Raw genomic sequence first — 24,175 nt, 5'->3', positions numbered from 1 at the left:
CTCTTGTTTATTGGGCAGAGTGTGCTCAAGGAGTGATTAGGCTATTTCTTGAGGATCCTGTATGCCTATGCTTTTGGCTATACCTATACGAGCAAGAAGCTTACCCCTAAATCCAGAACCAAAAACATCAAAGGCAAGGGATTTTTTAATCAGAACTATACATTTGGTACTCTGTGCCATAGTATAAGGTCCCTCCCAAGCCATGTATGTATGTGTCTCTTTTAATATAGATTTCAATAAGGAAAGAGAGTGTACTTAGAGAAGAGTGAGACAATAAGGCTAGAAACATTAGGAAAGTGTTAGAATAAAAATATTAGCTCCAAAAATCCTAAAAGAAATAAGAACATAAGAATAGTTCTATTAAGAGATAAGTATTCCCAAAAATAGAATTTTGAGTTTAGGTAATAAGAGGTCATATTTAGAGTATTTTTACACATTTAGAGTCTATGCATACTAAAAATATGAAAAAACAACGCGTTTCTAAAGATGGTGCGTTTGTGGCTATATACAGACGTTTTTGCCTATTCTGCCTACGTTGGTTTGTAGACCAGATGCCTTCCCGTTCTTTTGACTGGTTATATGACCATATTCTGAGTTTTTATGAGAGAGTTATGGCCAAAACAATTTGTTGTTTCTGTCAGGGTCTCTACACAAAGAAAACTGTGAGAAGGCAGCAAGTAGCCTCAAGGTAATCCTAGAGTTTGAGATGTATATATCCCTTCATTCTTATCTAATATCTTAGAAAAGAAGCTTAGATTGCTATGGTTTTTCGGAGGAAGAGACCAAAACTCCATAGCTTTTCTTTTAGAGAAAGAATAGTATCCCGTAGCCCTGTAAAGAGAAGAAGGCTATTTTGCCATAGGCCTTAGAAAGAGAGAAGAGTCACAGTATGAGTAAGAGGAGACAAAGCTGGGAGATTATTGGATGATTTCAATCAAAAGACAAGGTATTAGAAGACTCTATTCTCATATGTCAAGTTCTAAAGCTCTTGTTAACTAGCAGGACAACGATAAACGACAAATTTCTATAAGGTATATACATATTTTGTTTTTCAATTATATATCATTCTTAGGGGTTGAGGTATGGCCCCGGCTTCTCTATTAATTGTTAGTAGTGATTTATTTGATTGATTTACTATTTAAAGTTTGTATTCTTTTAAGCAATAGTATCCATATGCCTTAATAAAAAATGTCTTATCGCAATCTCAAGTTGAAATGCTAAAATCTTTGTGAAAATGATTGTTTTCTTAAAGAAGGTGACATGGATCCTAGTCCTATGGTTTAGTGAGTAAATGGATTGTTATCTTGGTTAAATTAAGGTACAGGTACAACTTCTCCCTGCCTTGACGCTGCCCCGTTCTTGTGCTTGTGTAGCCGGACGGCGAAGACGTTAGTAAGACCCAGAGTTGGCCCATGGTATCCTTCATACCATTGGGAGAATGAGGTTTGCCGATTGAGGCGAGTGATTGTGATGCTGCCTAGTTCTGAGGGCCCAGGCTAGTGCGGTGAATTAGCCCACCCTAGTTTCAGAAAACTAATCATCTCAAATATGTCAATCCTGATAATCTTTGGATGTGTCAATCCCAAGGCACCAGATGTGTAATTTTCAAAAAAATGAAGATCTCAGATGTATTAATCCTGACTGCCTTCAAATGTGGTGCTATGATAAGTATTTGATAGTTTTGAACTTTTAATGGATATAATGAAAGAAGCAAGCTCACCCTTGCTCACGTCTAAAAATCGTAAGAAATGCCAAATTAGTTGGAAGTATTGTTGTCAATCTAACCATTGGAGCTAAAAAGTTAGAAGCATTGTTGTCAATCTAACCACTGGATCTAGAATCAGTTATGAGATGCCATGAAAGTACACCTTCGTGAAAGGTTTTGTCCTCTAGGATCTCGAGACAAAAATTGATGACGATACGCAGACTAACACTAATAATCCTCGTAGGATAAAATGAACGAATTTTTGGAGCTAACCCAAGAAGGAAAGACCCTAAAAGAATACCACCAAACTTTTGTTAAACTTCTCCGATTTGCTCTAGAGATGGATAAGGTAACTCTTCTCCATCGAATCATTTGGAAGCTTAATCTACCTTTGAATAACCTCATCAAGAATGTGAAACCATCCTCTATTTCAGAAGCCATAATTATAGCCAGAGACTATGATAAAGTTTTTTTATATATAGAAAGTGTCAAGAAGGACATGAGTCCTTCCATGTTAATCAAGAAGAGGTCTCCTAATTCAAGAGAGGAACGTCAAGCCCACCCCTGGCTACAAGAAATCATGAGCTAGAGCAAAAATTAGATCAAGAAATAGGGATAGCTAGGTTAAAGATAACCAGTATTTCTATGAGTAAATAAAAGAGGATTAGTGCAAGATTCATGTGAAGTAATGTGCATGATGAATAGAGGTATTCTACAAGACGAGTGTAAGATTATGAAATTGCTATCATAGGTTATATTGCGTAAAGAATTGATTCCCTTACATTTTTCCATGATAATTTGTTAAGTACCATATTACATGGGGGTATAGAATAAGGAATTCGAAGGTTCATAACATATGAGAGGTATATGGATGCATGAACTTAGGATAATAAGGCCAATTGACTTTAGAATAATAGACCTTTTGGAGGCACAACAAAACGAGCCAAACACAGGAAATAAGGGACTCGGAACAATGTTTAGATAAAAGAAGATTTTTACCTAGCGGGGACACCACTTTGAAAGAGACAGGCGGATTTACTTAGATACTACCCGAGCTCGCGAGATGAGGACATCTCGAATCTTTTAAGTGGGGGAGATTGTAAGGTCCCTCCCAAGCCATGTATGTATGTCTCTTTTAATACAGATTTCAATAAGGAAAGAGTGTGTACTTAGAGAAGAGTGAGACAATAAGGCTAGAAACATTAGGAAAGTGTTAGAATAAAAATATTAGCTCCAAAAATCCTAAAAGAAATAAGAACATAAGAATAGTTCTATTAAGAGATAAGTATTCCCAAAAATAGAATTTTGAGTTTAGGTGATAAGAGGTCATATTTAGAGTACTTTTACACATTTAGAGTCCATGCATACTGAAAATATGGAAAAACAACGCGTTTCTAAAGATGGTGCGTTTGTGGCTATATACATATGTTTTTGCCTATTCTTCCCACGAAAACTTGTAGACTAGATGCCTTCCCGTTCTTTTGACTGGTTATATGACCATATTCTGAGTTTTTATGAGAGAGTTATGGCCAAAACAATTTGCTGTTTCTGTCAGGGTCTCTACACAGAGAAAACTGTGAGAAGGCAGCAAGTAGCCTCAAGGTAATCCTAGAGTTTGAGATGTATATATCCCTTCATTCTTATCTAATATCTTAGAAAAAAAGCTTAGATTGCTATGGTTTTTCGGAGGAAGAGACCAAAACTCCATAGCTTTTCTTTTAGAGAAAGAATAGTATCCCGTAGCCCTGTAAGAGAAGAAGGCTATTTTGCCATAGACCTTAGAAAGAGAGAAGAGTCACAGTATGAGTAAGAGGAGATAAAGCTGGGAGATTATTGGATGATTTCAATCAAAAGACAAGGTATTAGAAGACTCTATTCTCATATGTCAAGTTCTAAAGCTCTTGTTAACCAGTAGGACAACGATAAACGATAAATTTCTATAAGGTATATACATATTTTGTTTTTCAATTATATATCATTCTTAGGGGTTGAGGTATGGCCCCAGCTTCTCTATTAATTGTTAATAGTGATCTATTTGATTGATTTACTATTTAAAGTTTGTATTCTTTTAAGCAATAGCATCCATATGCCTTAATAAAGAATGTCTTATCGCAATCTCAAGTTGAAATGCTAAAATCTTTGTGAAAATGATTGTTTTCTTAAAGAAGGTGACATGGATCCTAGTCCTATGGTTTAGTGAGTAAATGGATTGTTATCTTGGTTAAATTAAGGTACAGGTACAACTTCTCCCTGCCTTGACGCTACCCCGTTCTTGTGCTTGTGTAGCCGGACGGCGGAGACGTTAGTAAGGCCCGGAGTTGGCCCATGGTATCCTTCATACCATTGGGAGAATGAGGTTTGCCGATTGAGGCGAGTGATTGTGATGCTGCCTAGTTCTGAGGGCCCAAGCTAGTGGTGAATTAGCCCGCGGCTGTGCCTTGCATAGATGAGGAAAAAAGTGTTGCCTCTAGAAATCAAGTCTAGTAGTTGCCCAATTTATGATAAATTATCCTATGGGTGATTTGACTTTTAGAAGACCACACTCCCCCTGCGGGATAGAACTAGGTCTTACCTATGAATCGTATCCTTGAATCTCTGCATGGTCAAGGTGTCGATGAGTAGGAAATTTTCTCCAAGATAAGACTTAGTGGACTATCTTAAGTGTTTCTCCTATTTTTGGAAGGGGGGAACCTTACACATAGAGGCTACACAGAGCACCTTAGAGCGGGCTTTCAAAAAGAAGAGAGTGAAGGTAGATTGAGGGGTGTAGTCCCTATGGATAATGGCAATGCCATCCACAGGAAGTCGACCAAGATAGTGCACCAACGCAGCATCATGTCCATGGACCTTGGCCTGGTCTCTGCTACCGCCACCTCTCCCAGAGCAAATGCGTCAATTTCAACCACCCTCTGCAATCAAAGGAAAAATCAAATATTTTCCTATACATAATTACAAATGTTTCTAGGTTGTAAAAGGTCGATTATTACCTCTTGCTCAATGTCTTCTTTTGCCAAAGTGCTGGTGGGGGCGGAGAGGTCAATCGAGGACTTAGCCTCATCCTTTTTTGGTGCTTTGGTCTCCTCCATCTTTCCAGCAGCAAGGGTATCCTTTTCAGCCTCTAGCTTATCTTGTGAGGTGGTGAATTCCTCCTCTGGAACTAGGGCTTGCTCCGTGGTCTCAACCACAATTTCCTTGACCAAAGCAACTGTCTCTGCGATAGATTCTCCAAGGGGTAATATAGCACTATCTAGGTGAGGACCGAGGTTGGACGTCACATCGCGTGCATATAATGCCCAAGCATTCATCCATTCTCAAGCCAGTGTCTTTTCAAAGTCATGAAGAAATAAGTATTCTTCACCTTCCACTACAATGGTGCTCAAGAGATTGATCTCAAGCTTTGGCAGCACCTTGCTCTCCTCGTGTGGGGAAGATGGCCCCGCATCTTCTACTAAAGTGGGCTGTTCAGCTGCTGGCAGATTGTGCACCCTTTGGAAAGTGCTCTGATGCAAGCTGCTCTTCCACACTAGCACTCGTTCCTACTGCCTTCACTTCCTTGTCATCCCTCAAATACCCTGCCAACTGCAATGCACGCATCTCTACCTCCTCATCCAATCCTCATCTGCTGATGAGGATGAGGAACACAAAAGTGGCGAGCCATGAGAGGAACCTAGTTCCTATTTTTTTCTTCCCCAACCTCTTCACCTCCTGCTTATTGAAGGTACAGTAAGCTCCTGCGGGGATGCAGATGTCGATGAAGCGTTCAAGGCGCTGGATGTAGGGGCGGGCATACTGTTGAATGTACTGAAGTAGCTCAATAGGCACCCATTGATCATTGGGGCAATGGGGAAAGGAGATGGAGTGGGGAGCCAAGTATTGCTCCATGTATGCAATCTGCCTCTCATAATGTTGGGATGCAAGGGCGAGCGACTTTTCAAAGTCGACTTCACGAGAGAACATGACAAAGAGCTCGCTCTTGCCCGCCCACCACAGGGTGGTGGTGGAGAGGAACTCACAGAAGTTGTCAAAGTGGGTAGCCATGTGAATGCAAAAAGATAGTGTGAGCTCGTGCTTGGTTTCTATCGCGTGAAAATGAGAAAGAAGGCACCTTTGGCTATTTATAGTTAAAATTTAAAGTTTGGCCTTTTCACACTAGATCGCTAGACAAAAAAATTACAGTTTGTAAAAGTATTAAGATTTCAATTAAATAAAGATTGGTTAAAAAAGAGCCTGCTACAAAATTACAAGCATGTCATCTAATCTAAAATTGTTATAATGTCTTCGTTTTTTGCCCCTCTTGTGACATTTACTTCATGTTGATCTCCATCTCCTTGTTGACTTGAAAGCTGGTCATTGCCTTCACCTCGATCCTGAAACTCTTGCCCCTCACGTGCATCAAAACAGAGGCTATTTTCCCATATACTCAGTTCATCTTCAAGCTTTTCCACATGCCTACTATGTGTTGGTAGGGCTATGCACCTTGCTGCTGAAAATTCAAGGTCCCCCATTTGCCATGATTTTGAGACCATGGTTGTCCCCTCCTTACGCTTCCCAATCTGTAAAAATATAGGAAGTGGCACAATAACCAGAAAGTGTAAGGGTTAATTCTAGACATGTAGTGGAATCACATGTACCTTTCTTCTCATCAACTTGAAACTTGACTCTTCCACATTGTCAAATCCCATGATGCTAAAGTGTTGATGCAGGACTGCTAGGCTCCAATGCTTGCTTGCTGCCACTCGCTCAATCCATCCATTTTGCATCATCACAGCTACCTCAATAAGCATAATTTCTTCTTCTGAGGCTTGAAGTGGGATCCATGTCTCGTGCTTTTGCATCCATCTTTGGTAGTGCAGACGCATGTACAAAATAGAGCGTGCCTTCAAGAACCTGAAAGACACTGTAGAATCTACTACATTGCACTTGTACACATCACCTTGATGTGACCCCTCATTAACCTCCCAACCCTCTCCTACTTGCTGCCTCAAGGTAATCCTAGAGTTTGAGATGTATATTTCATTCTTATCTAATATCTTAGAAAAAAAGCTTAGATTGCTATGGTTTTTCGGAGGAAGAGACCAAAACTCCATAGCTTTTCTTTTAGAGAAAGAATAGTATCCCGTAGCCCTGTAAGAGAGGAAGGCTATTTTTCCATAGACCTTAGAAAGAGAGAAGAGTCACAGTATGAGTAAGAGGAGATAAAGCTGGGAGATTATTGGATGATTTCAATCAAAAGACAAGGTATTAGAAGACTCTATTCTCATATGTCAAGTTCTAAAGCTCTTGTTAACCAGCAGGACAACGATAAACGATAAATTTCTATAAGGTATATACATATTTTGTTTTTCAATTATATATCATTCTTAGGGGTTGAGGTATGGCCCCGGCTTCTCTATTAATTGTTAATAGTGATCTATTTGATTGATTTACTATTTAAAGTTTGTATTCTTTTAAGCAATAGCATCCATATGCCTTAATAAAGTATGTCTTATCGCAATCTCAAGTTGAAATGCTAAAATCTTTGTGAAAATGATTGTTTTCTTAAAGAAGGTGACATGGATCCTAGTCCTATGGTTTAGTGAGTAAATGGATTGTTATCTTGGTTAAATTAAGGTACAGGTACAACTTCTCCCTGCCTTGACGCTGCCCCGTTATTGTGCTTGTGTAGCCGGACGGCGGAGACGTTAGTAAGGCCCGGAGTTGGCCCATGGTATCCTTCATACCATTGGGAGAATGAGGTTTGCCGATTGAGGCGAGTGATTGTGATGCTGCCTAGTTTTGAGGGCCCAGGCTAGTGCGGTGAATTAGCCCACCCTAGTGCGCAGACATCCCTCTGAGGGGCGGGAGGATCGAGCGATGGAGCCTGAGAGGGTGACCGGCCGTCTTGAGTTCTCGCCAGCCGGCCGCCGCGACGATGAGGTGTATGGTCCCGTAGGGTTTTGTCAAGCATGTGGAGGCTGGAAGGCCGAATTCTAGATCATCAGCGGTATAAAGGAAAAGAATAAGAGAGCCAGTTTGGCCTGTATGAAATTGATTCATGTTTAAACTTTGTCTTTATAAATCTTGTCTTTGGCATTATTGTATTGTGAAAAAAAGGATGTTTTATCAAACCTTGTGAAAAGGGCCTTAATTAAGAAACATGTTTATTTATGTCAAACAGTGTGGTAGGATTAATTAGAAAACAAATTGATGCATGAGTAGGGTGGAAAGTGGGAGGATGGAATGTCCTGACCGCACCATCCTACGGATAGGTGGACCCGATTAGTCGAGTAGCTTTCCAACAGATTAAGTGAAAGCGCTACGCTAGATAATTGGGTTCGTGGGTAACTCTATTCTAGAAGACTAGGTCAACGGCTGTGCCTTGCATAGATGAGGAAAAAAGTGTTGCCTCTAGAAATCAAGTCTAGTAGTTGCCCAATTTATGATAAATTATCCTATGGGTGATTTGACTTTTAGAAGACCACACTCCCCCTGCGGGATAGAACTAGGTCTTACCTATGAATCGTATCCTTGAATCTCTGCATGTTCAAGGTGTCGATGAGTAGGAAATTTTCTCCAAGATAAGACTTAGTGGACTATCTTAAGTGTTTCCCCTATTTTTGGAAGGGGGGAACCTTACACAACATAGAGGCTACACAGAGCACCTTAGAGAGGGCTTTCAAAAAGAAGAGAGTGAAGGTAGATTGAGGGGTGTAGTCCCTATGGATAATGGCAATGCCATCCACAGGAAGTCGACCAAGATAGTGCACCAACGCAGCATCATGTCCATGGACCTTGGCCTGGTCTCTGCTACCGCCACCTCTCCCAGAGCAAATGCGTCAATTTCAACCACCCTCTGCAATCAAAGGAAAAATCAAATATTTTCCTATACATAATTACAAATGTTTCTAGGTTGTAAAAGGTCAATTATTACCTCTTGCTCAATGTCTTCTTTTGCCAAAGTGCTGGTGGGGGCGGAGAGGTCAATCGAGGACTTAGCCTTATCCTTTTTTGGTGCTTTGGTCTCCTCCATCTTTCCAGCAGCAAGGGTATCCTTTTCAGCCTCTAGCTTATCTTGTGAGGTGGTGAATTCCTCCTCTGGAACTAGGGCTTGCTCCGTGGTCTCAACCACAATTTCCTTGACCAAAGCAACTGTCTCTGCGATAGATTCTCCAAGGGGTAATATAGCACTATCTAGGTGAGGACCGAGGTTGGACGTCACATCGCATGCATATAATGCCCAAGCATTCATCCATTCTCAAGCCAGTGTCTTTTCAAAGTCATGAAGAAATAAGTATTCTTCACCTTCCACTACAATGGTGCTCAAGAGATTGATCTCAAGCTTTGGCAGCACCTTGCTCTCCTCGTGTGGGGAAGATGGCCCCGCATCTTCTACTACAGTGGGCAATTCAGCTGCTGCAGATTGTGCACCCTTTGGAAAGTGCTCTGATGCAAGCTGCTCTTCCACACTAGCACTCGTTCCTACTGCCTTCACTTCCTTGTCATCCCTCAAATACCCTGCCAACTGCAATGCACGCATCTCTACCTCCTCATCCAATCCTCATCTGCTGATGAGGATGAGGAACACAAAAGTGGCGAGCCATGAGAGGAACCTAGTTCCTAATTTTTTCTTCCCCAACCTCTTCACCTCCTGCTTATTGAAGGTACAGTAAGCTCCTGCGGGGATGCAGATGTCGATGAAGCGTTCAAAGCGCTGGATGTAGGGGCGGGCATACTGTTGAATGTACTGAAGTAGCTCAATAGGCACCCATTGATCATTGGGGCAATGGGGAAAGGAGATGGAGTGGGGAGCCAAGTATTGCTCCATGTATGCAATCTGCCTCTCATAATGTTGGGATGCAAGGGCGAGCGACTTTTCAAAGTCGACTTCACGAGAGAACATGACAAAGAGCTCGCTCTTGCCCGCCCACCACAGGGTGGTGGTGGAGAGGAACTCACAGAAGTTGTCAAAGTGGGTAGCCATGTGAATGCAAAAAGATAGTGTGAGCTCTTGCTTGGTTTCTATCGCGTGAAAATGAGAAAGAAGGCACCTTTGGCTATTTATAGTTAAAATTTAAAGTTTGGCCTTTTCACACTAGATCGCTAGACAAAAAAATTACAGTTTGTAAAAATATTAAGATTTCAATTAAATAAAGATTGGTTAAAAAAGAGCCTGCTACAAAATTACAAGCATGTCATCTAATCTAAAATTGTTATAATGTCTTCGTTTTTTGCCCCTCTTGTGACATTTACTTCATGTTGATCTCCATCTCCTTGTTGACTTGAAAGCTGGTCATTGCCTTCACCTCGATCCTGAAACTCTTGCCCCTCACGTGCATCAAAACAGAGGCTATTTTCCCATATACTCAGTTCATCTTCAAGCTTTTCCACATGCCTACTATGTGTTGGTAGGGCTATGCACCTTGCTGCTGAAAATTCAAGGTCCCCCATTTGCCATGATTTTGAGACCATGGTTGTCCCCTCCTTACGCTTCCCAATCTGTAAAAATATAGGAAGTGGCACAATAACCAGAAAGTGTAAGGGTTAATTCTAGACATGTAGTGGAATCACATATACCTTTCTTCTCATCAACTTGAAACTTGACTCTTCCACATTGTCAAATCCCATGATGCTAAAGTGTTGATGCAGGACTGCTAGGCTCCAATGCTTGCTTGCTGCCACTCGCTCAATCCATCCATTTTGCATCATCACAGCTACCTCAATAAGCATAATTTCTTCTTCTGAGGCTTGAAGTGGGATCCATGTCTCGTGCTTTTGCATCCATCTTTGGTAGTGCAGACGCATGTACAAAATAGAGCGTGCCTTCAAGAACCTGAAAGACACTGTAGAATCTACTACATTGCACTTGTACACATCACCTTGATGTTACCCTCATTAACCTCCCAACCCTCTCCTACTTGCTGCCTCAAGGTAATCCTAGAGTTTGAGATGTATATATCCCTTCATTCTTATCTAATATCTTAGAAAAAAAGCTTAGATTGCTATGGTTTTTCGGAGGAAGAGACCAAAACTCCATAGCTTTTCTTTTAGAGAAAGAATAGTATCCCGTAGCCCTGTAAGAGAAGAAGGCTATTTTTCCATAGACCTTAGAAAGAGAGAAGAGTCACAGTATGAGTAAGAGGAGATAAAGCTGGGAGATTATTGGATGATTTCAATCAAAAGACAAGGTATTAGAAGACTCTATTCTCATATGTCAAGTTCTAAAGCTCTTGTTAACCAGCAGGACAACGATAAACGATAAATTTCTATAAGGTATATACATATTTTGTTTTTCAATTATATATCATTCTTAGGGGTTGAGGTATGGCCCCGGCTTCTCTATTAATTGTTAATAGTGATCTATTTGATTGATTTACTATTTAAAGTTTGTATTCTTTTAAGCAATAGCATCCATATGCCTTAATAAAGTATGTCTTATCGCAATCTCAAGTTGAAATGCTAAAATCTTTGTGAAAACGATTGTTTTCTTAAAGAAGGTGACATGGATCCTAGTCCTATGGTTTAGTGAGTAAATGGATTGTTATCTTGGTTAAATTAAGGTACAGGTACAACTTCTCCCTGCCTTGACGCTGCCCCGTTATTGTGCTTGTGTAGCCGGACGGCGGAGACGTTAGTAAGGCCCGGAGTTGGCCCATGGTATCCTTCATACCATTGGGAGAATGAGGTTTGCCGATTGAGGCGAGTGATTGTGATGCTGCCTAGTTCTGAGGGCCCAGGCTAGTGCGGTGAATTAGCCCACCCTAGTACGCAGACATCCCTCTGAGGGGCGGGAGGATCGAGCGATGGAGCCTGAGAGGGTGACCGGCCGTCTTGAGTCCTCGCCAGCCGGCCGCCGCGACGATGAGGTGTATGGTCCCGTAGGGTTTTGCCAAGCATGTGGAGGCTGGAAGGCCGTATTCTAGATCATCAGCGGTATAAAGGAAAAGAATAAGAGAGCCAGTTTGGCCTGTATGAAATTGATTCATGTTTAAACTTTGTCTTTATAAATCTTGTCTTTGGCATTATTGTATTGTGAAAAAAAGGATGTTTTATCAAACCTTGTGAAAAGGGCCTTAATTAAGAAACATGTTTATTTATGTCAAACAGTGTGGTAGGATTAATTAGAAAACAAATTGATGCATGAGTAGGGTGGAAAGTGGGAGGATGGAATGTCCTGACCGCACCATCCTACGGATAGGTGGACCTGATTAGTCGAGTAGCTTTCCAACAGATTAAGTGAAAGCGCTACGCTAGATAATTGGGTTCGTGGGTAACTCTATTCTAGAAGACTAGGTCAACGGCTGTGCCTTGCATAGATGAGGAAAAAAGTGTTGCCTCTAGAAATCAAGTCTAGTAGTTGCCCAATTTATGATAAATTATCCTATGGGTGATTTGACTTTTAGAAGACCACACTCCCCCTGCGGGATAGAACTAGGTCTTACCTATGAATCGTATCCTTGAATCTCTGCATGTTCAAGGTGTCGATGAGTAGGAAATTTTCTCCAAGATAAGACTTAGTGGACTATCTTAAGTGTTTCCCCTATTTTTGGAAGGGGGGAACCTTACACAACATAGAGGCTACACAGAGCACCTTAGAGAGGGCTTTCAAAAAGAAGAGAGTGAAGGTAGATTGAGGGGTGTAGTCCCTATGGATAATGGCAATGCCATCCACAGGAAGTCGACCAAGATAGTGCGCCAACGCAGCATCATGTCCATGGACCTTGGCCTGGTCTCTGCTACCGCCACCTCTCCCAGAGCAAATGCGTCAATTTCAACCACCCTCTGCAATCAAAGGAAAAATAAAATATTTTCCTATACATAATTACAAATGTTTCTAGGTTGTAAAAGGTCAATTATTACCTCTTGCTCAATGTCTTCTTTTGCCAAAGTGCTGGTGGGGGCGGAGAGGTCAATCGAGGACTTAGCCTTATCCTTTTTTGGTGCTTTGGTCTCCTCCATCTTTCCAGCAGCAAGGGTATCCTTTTCAGCCTCTAGCTTATCTTGTGAGGTGGTGAATTCCTCCTCTGGAACTAGGGCTTGCTCCGTGGTCTCAACCACAATTTCCTTGACCAAAGCAACTGTCTCTGCGATAGATTCTCCAAGGGGTAATATAGCACTATCTAGGTGAGGACCGAGGTTGGACGTCACATCGCGTGCATATAATGCCCAAGCATTCATCCATTCTCAAGCCAGTGTCTTTTCAAAGTCATGAAGAAATAAGTATTCTTCACCTTCCACTACAATGGTGCTCAAGAGATTGATCTCAAGCTTTGGCAGCACCTTGCTCTCCTCGTGTGGGGAAGATGGCCCCGCATCTTCTACTACAGTGGGCTATTCAGCTGCTGTGCAGATTGTGCACCCTTTGGAAAGTGCTCTGATGCAAGCTGCTCTTCCACACTAGCACTCGTTCCTACTGCCTTCGCTTCCTTGTCATCCCTCAAATACCCTGCCAACTGCAATGCACGCATCTCTACCTCCTCATCCAATCCTCATCTGCTGATGAGGATGAGGAACACAAAAGTGGCGAGCCATGAGAGGAACCTAGTTCCTAATTTTTTCTTCCCCAACCTCTTCACCTCCTGCTTATTGAAGGTACAGTAAGCTCCTGCGGGGATGCAGATGTCGATGAAGCGTTCAAGGCGCTGGATGTAGGGGCGGGCATACTGTTGAATGTACTGAAGTAGCTCAATAGGCACCCATTGATCATTGGGGCAATGGGGAAAGGAGATGGAGTGGGGAGCCAAGTATTGCTCCATGTATGCAATCTGCCTCTCATAATGTTGGGATGCAAGGGCGAGCGACTTTTCAAAGTCGACTTCACGAGAGAACATGACAAAGAGCTCGCTCTTGCCCGCCCACCACAGGGTGGTGGTGGAGAGGAACTCACAGAAGTTGTCAAAGTGGGTAGCCATGTGAATGCAAAAAGATAGTGTGAGCTCGTGCTTGGTTTCTATCGCGTGAAAATGAGAAAGAAGGCACCTTTGGCTATTTATAGTTAAAATTTAAAGTTTGGCCTTTTCACACTAGATCGCTAGACAAAAAAATTACAGTTTGTAAAAATATTAAGATTTCAATTAAATAAAGATTGGTTAAAAAAGAGCCTGCTACAAAATTACAAGCATGTCATCTAATCTAAAATTGTTATAATGTCTTCGTTTTTTGCCCCTCTTGTGACATTTACTTCATGTTGATCTCCATCTCCTTGTTGACTTGAAAGCTGGTCATTGCCTTCACCTCGATCCTGAAACTCTTGCTCCTCACGTGCATCAAAACAGAGGCTATTTTCCCATATACTCAGTTCATCTTCAAGCTTTTCCACATGCCTACTATGTGTTGGTAGGGCTATGCACCTTGCTGCTGAAAATTCAAGGTCCCCCATTTGCCATGATTTTGAGACCATGGTTGTCCCCTCCTTACGCTTCCCAATCTGTAAAAATATAGGAAGTGGCACAATAACCAGAAAGTGTAAGGGTTAATTCTAGACATGTAGTGGAATCACATATACCTTTCTTCTCATCAACTTGAAACTTGACTCTTCCACATTGTCAAATCCCATGATGCTAAAGTGTTGATGCAGGACTGCTAGGCTCCAATGCTTGCTTGCTGCTACTCGCTCAATCCATCCATTTTGCATCATCACAGCTACCTCAATAAGCATAATTTCTTCTTCTGAGGCTTGAAGTGGGATCCATGTCTCGTGCTTTTGCATCCATCTTTGGTAGTGCAGACGCATGTACAAAATAGAGCGTGCCTTCAAGAACCTGAAAGACACTGTAGAATCTACTACATTGCACTTGTACACATCACCTTGATGTGACCCTCATTAACCTCCCAACCCTCTCCTACTTGCTGCCTCAAGGTAATCCTAGAGTTTGAGATGTATATATCCCTTCATTCTTATCTAATATCTTAGAAAAAAAGCTTAGATTGCTATGGTTTTTCGGAGGAAGAGACCAAAACTCCATAGCTTTTCTTTTAGAGAAAGAATAGTATCCCGTAGCCCTGTAAGAGAAGAAGGCTATTTTTCCATAGACCTTAGAAAGAGAGAAGAGTCACAGTATGAGTAAGAGGAGATAAAGCTGGGAGATTATTGGATGATTTCAATCAAAAGACAAGGTATTAGAAGACTCTATTCTCATATGTCAAGTTCTAAAGCTCTTGTTAACCAGCAGGACAACGATAAACGATAAATTTCTATAAGGTATATACATATTTTGTTTTTCAATTATATATCATTCTTAGGGGTTGAGGTATGGCCCCGGCTTCTCTATTAATTGTTAATAGTGATCTATTTGATTGATTTACTATTTAAAGTTTGTATTCTTTTAAGCAATAGCATCCATATGCCTTAATAAAGTATGTCTTATCGCAATCTCAAGTTGAAATGCTAAAATCTTTGTGAAAACGATTGTTTTCTTAAAGAAGGTGACATGGATCCTAGTCCTATGGTTTAGTGAGTAAATGGATTGTTATCTTGGTTAAATTAAGGTACAGGTACAACTTCTCCTTGCCTTGACGCTGCCCCGTTATTGTGCTTGTGTAGCCGGACGGCGGAGACGTTAGTAAGGCCCGGAGTTGGCCCATGGTATCCTTCATACCATTGGGAGAATGAGGTTTGCCGATTGAGGCGAGTGATTGTGATGCTGCCTAGTTCTGAGGGCCCAGGCTAGTGCGGTGAATTAGCCCACCCTAGTGCACAGACATCCCTCTGAGGGGCGGGAGGATCGAGCGATGGAGCCTGAGAGGGTGACCGGCCGTCTTGAGTCCTCGCCAGCCGGCCGCCGCGACGATGAGGTGTATGGTCCCGTAGGGTTTTGCCAAGCATGTGGAGGCTGGAAGGCCGAATTCTAGATCATCAGCGGTATAAAGGAAAAGAATAAGAGAGCCAGTTTGGCCTGTATGAAATTGATTCATGTTTAAACTTTGTCTTTATAAATCTTGTCTTTGGCATTATTGTATTGTGAAAAAAAGGATGTTTTATCAAACCTTGTGAAAAGGGCCTTAATTAAGAAACATGTTTATTTATGTCAAACAGTATGGTAGGATTAATTAGAAAACAAATTGATGCATGAGTAGGGTGGAAAGTGGGAGGATGGAATGTCCTGACCGCACCATCCTACGGATAGGTGGACCCGATTAGTCGAGTAGCTTTCCAACAGATTAAGTGAAAGCGCTACGCTAGATAATTGGGTTCGTGGGTAACTCTATTCTAGAAGACTAGGTCAACGGCTGTGCCTTGCATAGATGAGGAAAAAAGTGTTGCCTCTAGAAATCAAGTCTAGTAGTTGCCCAATTTATGATAAATTATCCTATGGGTGATTTGACTTTTAGAAGACCACACTCCCCCTGCGGGATAGAACTAGGCCTTACCTATGAATCGTATCCTTGAATCTCTGCATGTTCAAGGTGTCGATGAGTAGGAAATTTTCTCCAAGATAAGACTTAGTGGACTATCTTAAGTGTTTCCCCTATTTTTGGAAGGAGGGAACCTTACACAACATAGAGGCTACACAGAGCACCTTAGAGAGGGCTTTCAAAAAGAAGAGAGTGAAGGTAGATTGAGGGGTGTAGTCCCTATGGATAATGGCAATGCCATCCACAGGAAGTCGACCAAGATAGTGCGCCAACGCAGCATCATGTCCATGGACCTTGGCCTGGTCTCTGCTACCGCCACCTCTCCCAGAGCAAATGCGTCAATTTCAACCACCCTCTGCAATCAAAGGAAAAATCAAATATTTTCCTATACATAATTACAAATGTTTCTAGGTTGTAAAAGGTCAATTATTACCTCTTGCTCAATGTCTTCTTTTGCCAAAGTGCTGGTGGGGGCGGAGAGGTCAATCGAGGACTTAGCCTTATCCTTTTTTGGTGCTTTGGTCTCCTCCATCTTTCCAGCAGCAAGGGTATCCTTTTCAGCCTCTAGCTTATCTTGTGAGGTGGTGAATTCCTCCTCTGGAACTAGGGCTTGCTCCGTGGTCTCAACCACAATTTCCTTGACCAAAGCAACTGTCTCTGCGATAGATTCTCCAAGGGGTAATATAGCACTATCTAGGTGAGGACCGAGGTTGGACGTCACATCGCGTGCATATAATGCCCAAGCATTCATCCATTCTCAAGCCAGTGTCTTTTCAAAGTCATGAAGAAATAAGTATTCTTCACCTTCCACTACAATGGTGCTCAAGAGATTGATCTCAAGCTTTGGCAGCACCTTGCTCTCCTCGTGTGGGGAAGATGGCCCCGCATCTTCTACTACAGTGGGCTATTCAGCTGCTGCAGATTGTGCACCCTTTGGAAAGTGCTCTGATGCAAGCTGCTCTTCCACACTAGCACTCGTTCCTACTGCCTTCGCTTCCTTGTCATCCCTCAAATACCCTGCCAACTGCAATGCACGCATCTCTACCTCCTCATCCAATCCTCATCCCTGCTGATGAGGATGAGGAACACAAAAGTGGCGAGCCATGAGAGGAACCTAGTTCCTAATTTTTTCTTCCCCAACCTCTTCACCTCCTGCTTATTGAAGGTACAGTAAGCTCCTGCGGGGATGCAGATGTCGATGAAGCGTTCAAGGCGCTGGATGTAGGGGCGGGCATACTGTTGAATGTACTGAAGTAGCTTAATAGGCACCCATTGATCATTGGGGCAATGGGAAAAGGAGATGGAGTGGGGAGCCAAGTATTGCTCCATGTATGCAATCTGCGTCTCATAATGTTGGGATGCAAGGGCGAGCGACTTTTCAAAGTCGACTTCACGAGAGAACATGACAAAGAGCTCGCTCTTGCCCGCCCATGGGGTGGTGGTGGAGAGGAACTCACAGAAGTTGTCAAAGTGGGTAGCCATGTGAATGCAAAGAGATAGTGTGAGCTCGTGCTTGGTTTCTATCGCGTGAAAATGAGAAAGAAGGCACCTTTGGCTATTTATAGTTAAAATTTAAAGTTTGGCCTTTTCACACTAGATCGCTAGACAAAAAAATTACAGTTTGCAAAAATATTAAGATTTCAATTAAATAAAGATTGGTTAAAAAAGAGCCTGCTACAAAATTACAAGCATGTCATCTAATCTAAAATTGTTATAATGTCTTCGTTTTTTGCCCCTCTTGTGACATTTACTTCATGTTGATCTCCATCTCCTTGTTGACTTGAAAGCTGGTCATTGCCTTCACCTCGATCCTGAAACTCTTGCCCCTCACGTGCATCAAAACAGAGGCTATTTTCCCATATACTCATCAGTTCATCTTCAAGCTTTTCCACATGCCTACTATGTGTTGGTAGGGCTATGCACCTTGCTGCTGAAAATTCAAGGTCCCCCATTTGCCATGATTTTGAGACCATGGTTGTCCCCTCCTTACGCTTCCCAATCTGTAAAAATATAGAAAGTGGCACAATAACCAGAAAGTGTAAGGGTTAATTCTAGACATGTAGTGGGATCACATATACCTTTCTTCTCATCAACTTGAAACTCGACTCTTCCACATTGTCAAATCCCATGATGCTAAAGTGTTGACGCAGGACTGCTAGGCTCCAATGCTTGCTTGCTGCCACTCGCTCAATCCATCCATTTTGCATCATCACAGCTACCTCAATAAGCATAATTTCTTCTTCTGAGGCTTGAAGTGGGATCCATGTCCCGTGCTTTTGCATCCATCTTTGGTAGTGCAGACGCATGTACAAAATAGAGCGTGCCTTCAAGAACCTGAAAGACACTGTAGAATCTACTACATTGCACTTGTACACATCACCTTGATGTGACCCCTCATTAACCTCCCAACCCTCTCCTACTTGCTGCCTCAAGGTAATCCTAGAGTTTGAGATGTATATATCCCTTCATTCTTATCTAATATCTTAGAAAAAAAGCTTAGATTGCTATGGTTTTTCGGAGGAAGAGACCAAAACTCCATAGCTTTTCTTTTAGAGAAAAGAATCTTACATCCTATCCCACTTAAAAAACATGAGATGTCCTCATCTCGCAAACTAGAGGACAATTCTTTCCCTTAAGATCCAATTGATTCTAGGGTTCCTTATATTCTAGAGAACCCAACAAAATCCTGGGATAAAGATCCCTTATATAAAACTCATCATCAGATAACAATTCATTCAGAACATATCATTCATATCTTTAACACAATAATGGTCCATCAGAATGAATTTTTCCATCCGAACAGTGCTCCATGGGGATTTCAATTTTTCAGATTTTTAATTTATCATTCCTTAACTTGATCCACTAATCAAAAGTTAATAGTAGTAATCTACCAGCACAATCCACTAATCCCATAGTGATTTGCTAAAGTCAATAACGTCATTCCAGTTATGAACATCATCACAAGGACTCGTCCCATTCATCCTCATTGTGGTTTTGCTCAGCTTATTACATTTCAACTAAATTTTAGGAATCATCATTTTTCAATCAGAATCCAAATCAACTCATCAGATCACAACCAAAATTTAAAAATCATATCAACCACATTCGAATTCATCATCTGGATAGCATTAATGCTTATAATTTCAAGTCTTAGATTTACTCGTATATATTACCAGTAAAGAGCTGCAGTTATACCCTCGGTATATACGAGTAGTCATGGTTCTTGGAACTATAAGGTAAATACAATCATGTCTAGGCCTCAAGCAAGTCAGGGATTCCATACAATTACGGTACTTCCATCTGAAGACCCAATTACTAATTTACAAATTTCAGTTTAAATATCAAATTGTATGAATTTTATCACACAATTATAACCTTTTAGTGCTTCTTGATAAATTTTTGACATATTTGGCTTCTTGGTTGATCCTCATTAGCCAAATAGCTCTGATACCAACTGTAAGTTCCCTGTCCCCACCGCGCAACAAATTCAAGGTGCTAGCAGCGGAAGTAGCAGGGTCCCACACTCGGGGCCTCGCCCACGGATATCCAGACAAGAGACTAATCCATCGGTTCTTCCAAAACCGAACTCAAAAAAACTTCCCTTACCCAGAAAGCACGGGCGATTCCTCCAAGATAACTTTTCTCTAACGTAGTCAAAAGCCTAAACTAACTAAATTGATCTGACCGAACCCGTAAGTCCCATAATCAGATCAGGGAAACGATTGTACTTGGATCATAGAGACCAACGCTTTTTTCCTCATTGAGAGGCACAGCCATTGATTCTTTTCCATAGAACAATTTTTATCCAGGATTTACTTCATCTATCATATTATAGAGAAATTGAGTCTCGATTTACGGATCCATCAATCCATCCTAACCCCATCCAGTCCCATGGGTTAGCCAACCGACCAACCACTATAGTGATGGGATCCAATTTAGAATTTGGTTAGGTTTTGTCCCGGGTACCAGGGAAAATAGTTCCCAAGCCCCCTAGCCGGATATTCATGCAAATTTAACACTAGTCATGCCACTTACACACCCCATATGAAATTGTCTTTTTTCACAGATTCAGCCATCTTTAAAACAATCATTTAATGAAACCATAGTATCATTGATCACAATCCTCCAAAATATCCGGTTGAATCTTAATTTCCAATCATTTCCTCATCAGAGTATCTATGACATCATTGGCAATACCAGAACGCTCACCACCTGTCCACTCAGGGGCCTTTTCAATAGTTCCTAGCTCATAGTACCCGGAAATATATTCACTTATAAAAATCAAGATGGAATCTCCGTTGAAGATCAGCAAGATCAACCAACAGATCCATTAAAAAAAAAGACATGGACTCATCCGTTGAGGACGAGCAAGGTCAATCAACCAGATCCATGCCCGGTTTCAGAAAACAACCCTTACTCCTTGTTCCAATATCTTCCACGCGCACGTGTGGGTATCTTCGGCGACCCAGAGCCCGAGCACCGTATAGTCAGCACCCTCTAGGATCCTTTTTTGCAGGTCACCTAGCGCTTCACTCATAGGCCGCTTCCTTGGTTCCTCATCCATCCACCATACCGAAAGCTCACCATTTAAATTGAACCGAGGCTGGTCAAGACCTCAGCCGACCTTGCTACGCAAGACGTCCTCCGTTGACTCTCCGTCAGCTGTTGTAACTTTATCAGTTAGGTCTCCACGACCTTATTCATAAGACGGTCAAAATGCTTCCCCAGCATTCTTGACATAAAACAGTCATTTACAAACAGGTCACAAATACAGTTTCTATAATGAACTCTCGTCTTTCCACATTATCCCTCATTAGTCCACATTCATTAGGGAAAAAGGGAGCTCATTTTGGGGCCTTTTACGGTTTGGAAAAATAAGCTCTCAACCAATGAACAGAGGGCCAACGTAACGTTGAAAATTCATAAAAATAAAAGAAAATAGATAAAAGAAACAATATTTTATGTAGGTACAAGCGTGCTACATTAATGTGGAGATTGGTTTTTTATTCTCACAAGATCTTTGGACATGAAGATAGAATCTAGTCTGACATTTTCTCTGACAAGGGCCTTCTCGCTTCCACCTCCCTTTGAACTTTGAATTGTTGTGCTGCCTTTCCTTCGAAAGGTCTACCATTCTACACCACTACCTCATTGTGCAGCAACCTCTTCTTTTCCAAAACTGCTCCCTTGATCCAATTTGGCTTAGAGTAAGATGTTTCTTGTCAACTATCTGTCTGCCTACTTTCTCTTTCTTGAAACTTCACTTTGTTATCTTGTTTACATTACTTTGCTGTGGTTACAGATTCACAAGGTATCCATGGTGAATAAAAACTATGGTCGTTCTTGTGGAAGACGCTCTGTGGATGATAATGCTATGAAGGCAGAATTATACCACACATCCTTACCCCGTCGACCTGCTTCTTCTATTTCTTCGGTAGAGAATTCAAGTACAGTCAAAACGGAAGGAACTTGGGAAAGGTTTACTGTTTCGAAAGGAGCATGGGTGCTCATGCAACCTAGTAAAAGAAGGAGACCCCAGACAAAAAATATTTTCTTGGCATCATGGAAGGGAAGAGTACGAGATTTTAAAATCACCAGAGGAAAGATATCGGTGAAAGAAGTTTTGATTCAGCATGTGTACATGCATAAAGAACTTGTCTTGCGAGACTATCCAAATGATCTTCCGCAACACAGGCCTAATTGTATATTTTTCTATTGTGGTTTTGTTCTTTATGAGGTGTATGGATTTTTAAGACAAAGCTTTCTTTCTTTGCTTACTGATATTCTTGTGTTGTTTTATTTCAGATTTATACCCCATACATCCATTTCCACATCCACCTTCATACATCCACATCCACATCCACATCCACATCCACATCCACATCCGTACATCCATATCCACATCCACATTCATACATCCACATCCACATTCTTACATCCACATCCACATTCTTACATCCACATACACATCCACACATCCACATCCACATCTACATCCATACATCCATTTTCACATCCACCTTCATACATCCACATCCACATCCACATCCATATCCACATCCACATTTATACATCCACATCCACATCCACATTCTTACATCCACATACACATCCATACATCCACATCCACATCTACATCCATACATCCATTTTCACATCCACCTTCATACATCCACATCCACATCCACATCCACATCCACATCCACATCCACATCCATACATCCATATCCACATTCCACATTCATACATCCATATCCACATTCCACATTCATACATCCACATTTACATTCACATCCATACATCCACATCCACATTCACATCCATACATCCACATCCACATCCACATCTAGTTATAGAATGTAAGAGAATTTTAGTTTTTTGATATAAAGATTCTTTACGCGTCTAATTAGGCATAAAGACAACTTTAGTAGGAATAACACTTTTATGAAAATCCTTCTATGCATGAATTCAATTTTAAGGAAAATAACACTTTCGAATTAAAAATAAACCTTTCATGCATTTTACTATGCATAAATTCCATTTTAATGAGAATAACACTTTCAAAATAAAAATAAATCTTTTATGCATCTATCTATGCATTTATTCAATTTCAATGAAAATAATACTTTCAAAATAAAAATAAATCTTTTATGCATCTTTCTATGCATAAAATAAAAATTGATAAGAATAACTCTTTTGGATTAAAAGTAAAATTCTTTATGCATCTATTCATGCATAAAATCAAATTTGATGAAAATAACTCTTTTGAATTAAAAATAAAATTCTTTATGCATCTTTCTATGCATACAATCAAAATTGATAAGAATAACTCTTTTGGAATAAAAATAAAATTCTTTATGCATCTATTTATGCATGAAATCAAAATTGATAAGAATAACTATTTTGGAATAAAAATAAAATTCTTTATGCATCTATTTATGCATAAATCAAAATTGATAAGAATAACTCTTTTGGAATAAAAATAAAATTCTTTATGCATCTATTTATGCATAAAGCAAAATTGATAAGAATAATTCTTTTGGAATAAAAATAAATTTCTTTATGTATCTATTTATGCATAAAATCAAAATTGATGAAAATAACTCTTTTGAATTAAAAATAAAATTCTTTATGCATCTATTTATGCATAAAATCAAAATTGATGAAAATAACTCTTTTGAATTAAAAATAAAATTCTTTATGTATCTTTCTATGCATAAAATCAAAATTGATGAGAAAAATACTTTTGGATTAAAATAAATTCTTTATGCATCTTTCCATGCATAAATCTAATTTAGTAGGGAATTACACTTTTTAGAATAAAAGAATTTCTCTTATGCATCTAATTTATGCATAAAATCCATTCATGATGAAAATCACACTTTTAATATTAAAAAAATTTCTTTATGCATATGTTTATGTATACAAATCATTTATAATGAAAATCACTCTTTTAATATAAAAGAATTTCTTTTATGCATACAAATCATTCATGATGAAAATCACTCTTTTAATATAAAAGAATTTCTTTTATGCATCTAATTTATGCATAAAAATCATTTATGATAAAAATCACACTTTTAATATAAAAATTATCTTTTATGCATATGTTTATGTATACAAATTATTTATGATGAAAATAACACTTTTATAATCAAAATAACAATTTCAATATGCTTCCTTCTATGCATAGAATTTAATTCTAAAGAAAGTAACACTTTTTTAATAAAATATTTTTAGTATGCATTTTTCTATACCTAGGATGAAAAATAACACTTTAAGAATACTTATACGATGGAAATTACTCTTTTTGAATAAAAAAAAGTAAAACTTATTTTACACAATTTTAAAAAAATTTCACCATAATCTCCTTTGTATGGCTAACCATTTTTCAATTTTTAACTCTCTAAAATTAATTACAATTTCACCAAGAGTATTTAAATCATTCTAATGTAAACATTTTCTACTTATTTAAGAGAAACATTATGAAAAACTTGATTTTATCCATTAATCATTCATCTAGGATAAAGAATGGTTGGATTTACTAAAGAAGAGAGGGGAATGCCTTTTTTCATTGAGGCATAACATCATATTCATTTTAGAGAAGACAAAAATCATAAAAACCATAAAAATTAAGCA

The sequence above is a fragment of the Cibotium barometz genome, chromosome 31 (assembly GCF_041138505.1).
Source record: "Cibotium barometz isolate CiBa-2024 chromosome 31, ASM4113850v1, whole genome shotgun sequence".
Lineage (NCBI taxonomy): Eukaryota > Viridiplantae > Streptophyta > Polypodiopsida > Cyatheales > Cibotiaceae > Cibotium > Cibotium barometz.
Note: the sequence above shows the minus strand (reverse complement) of the source record.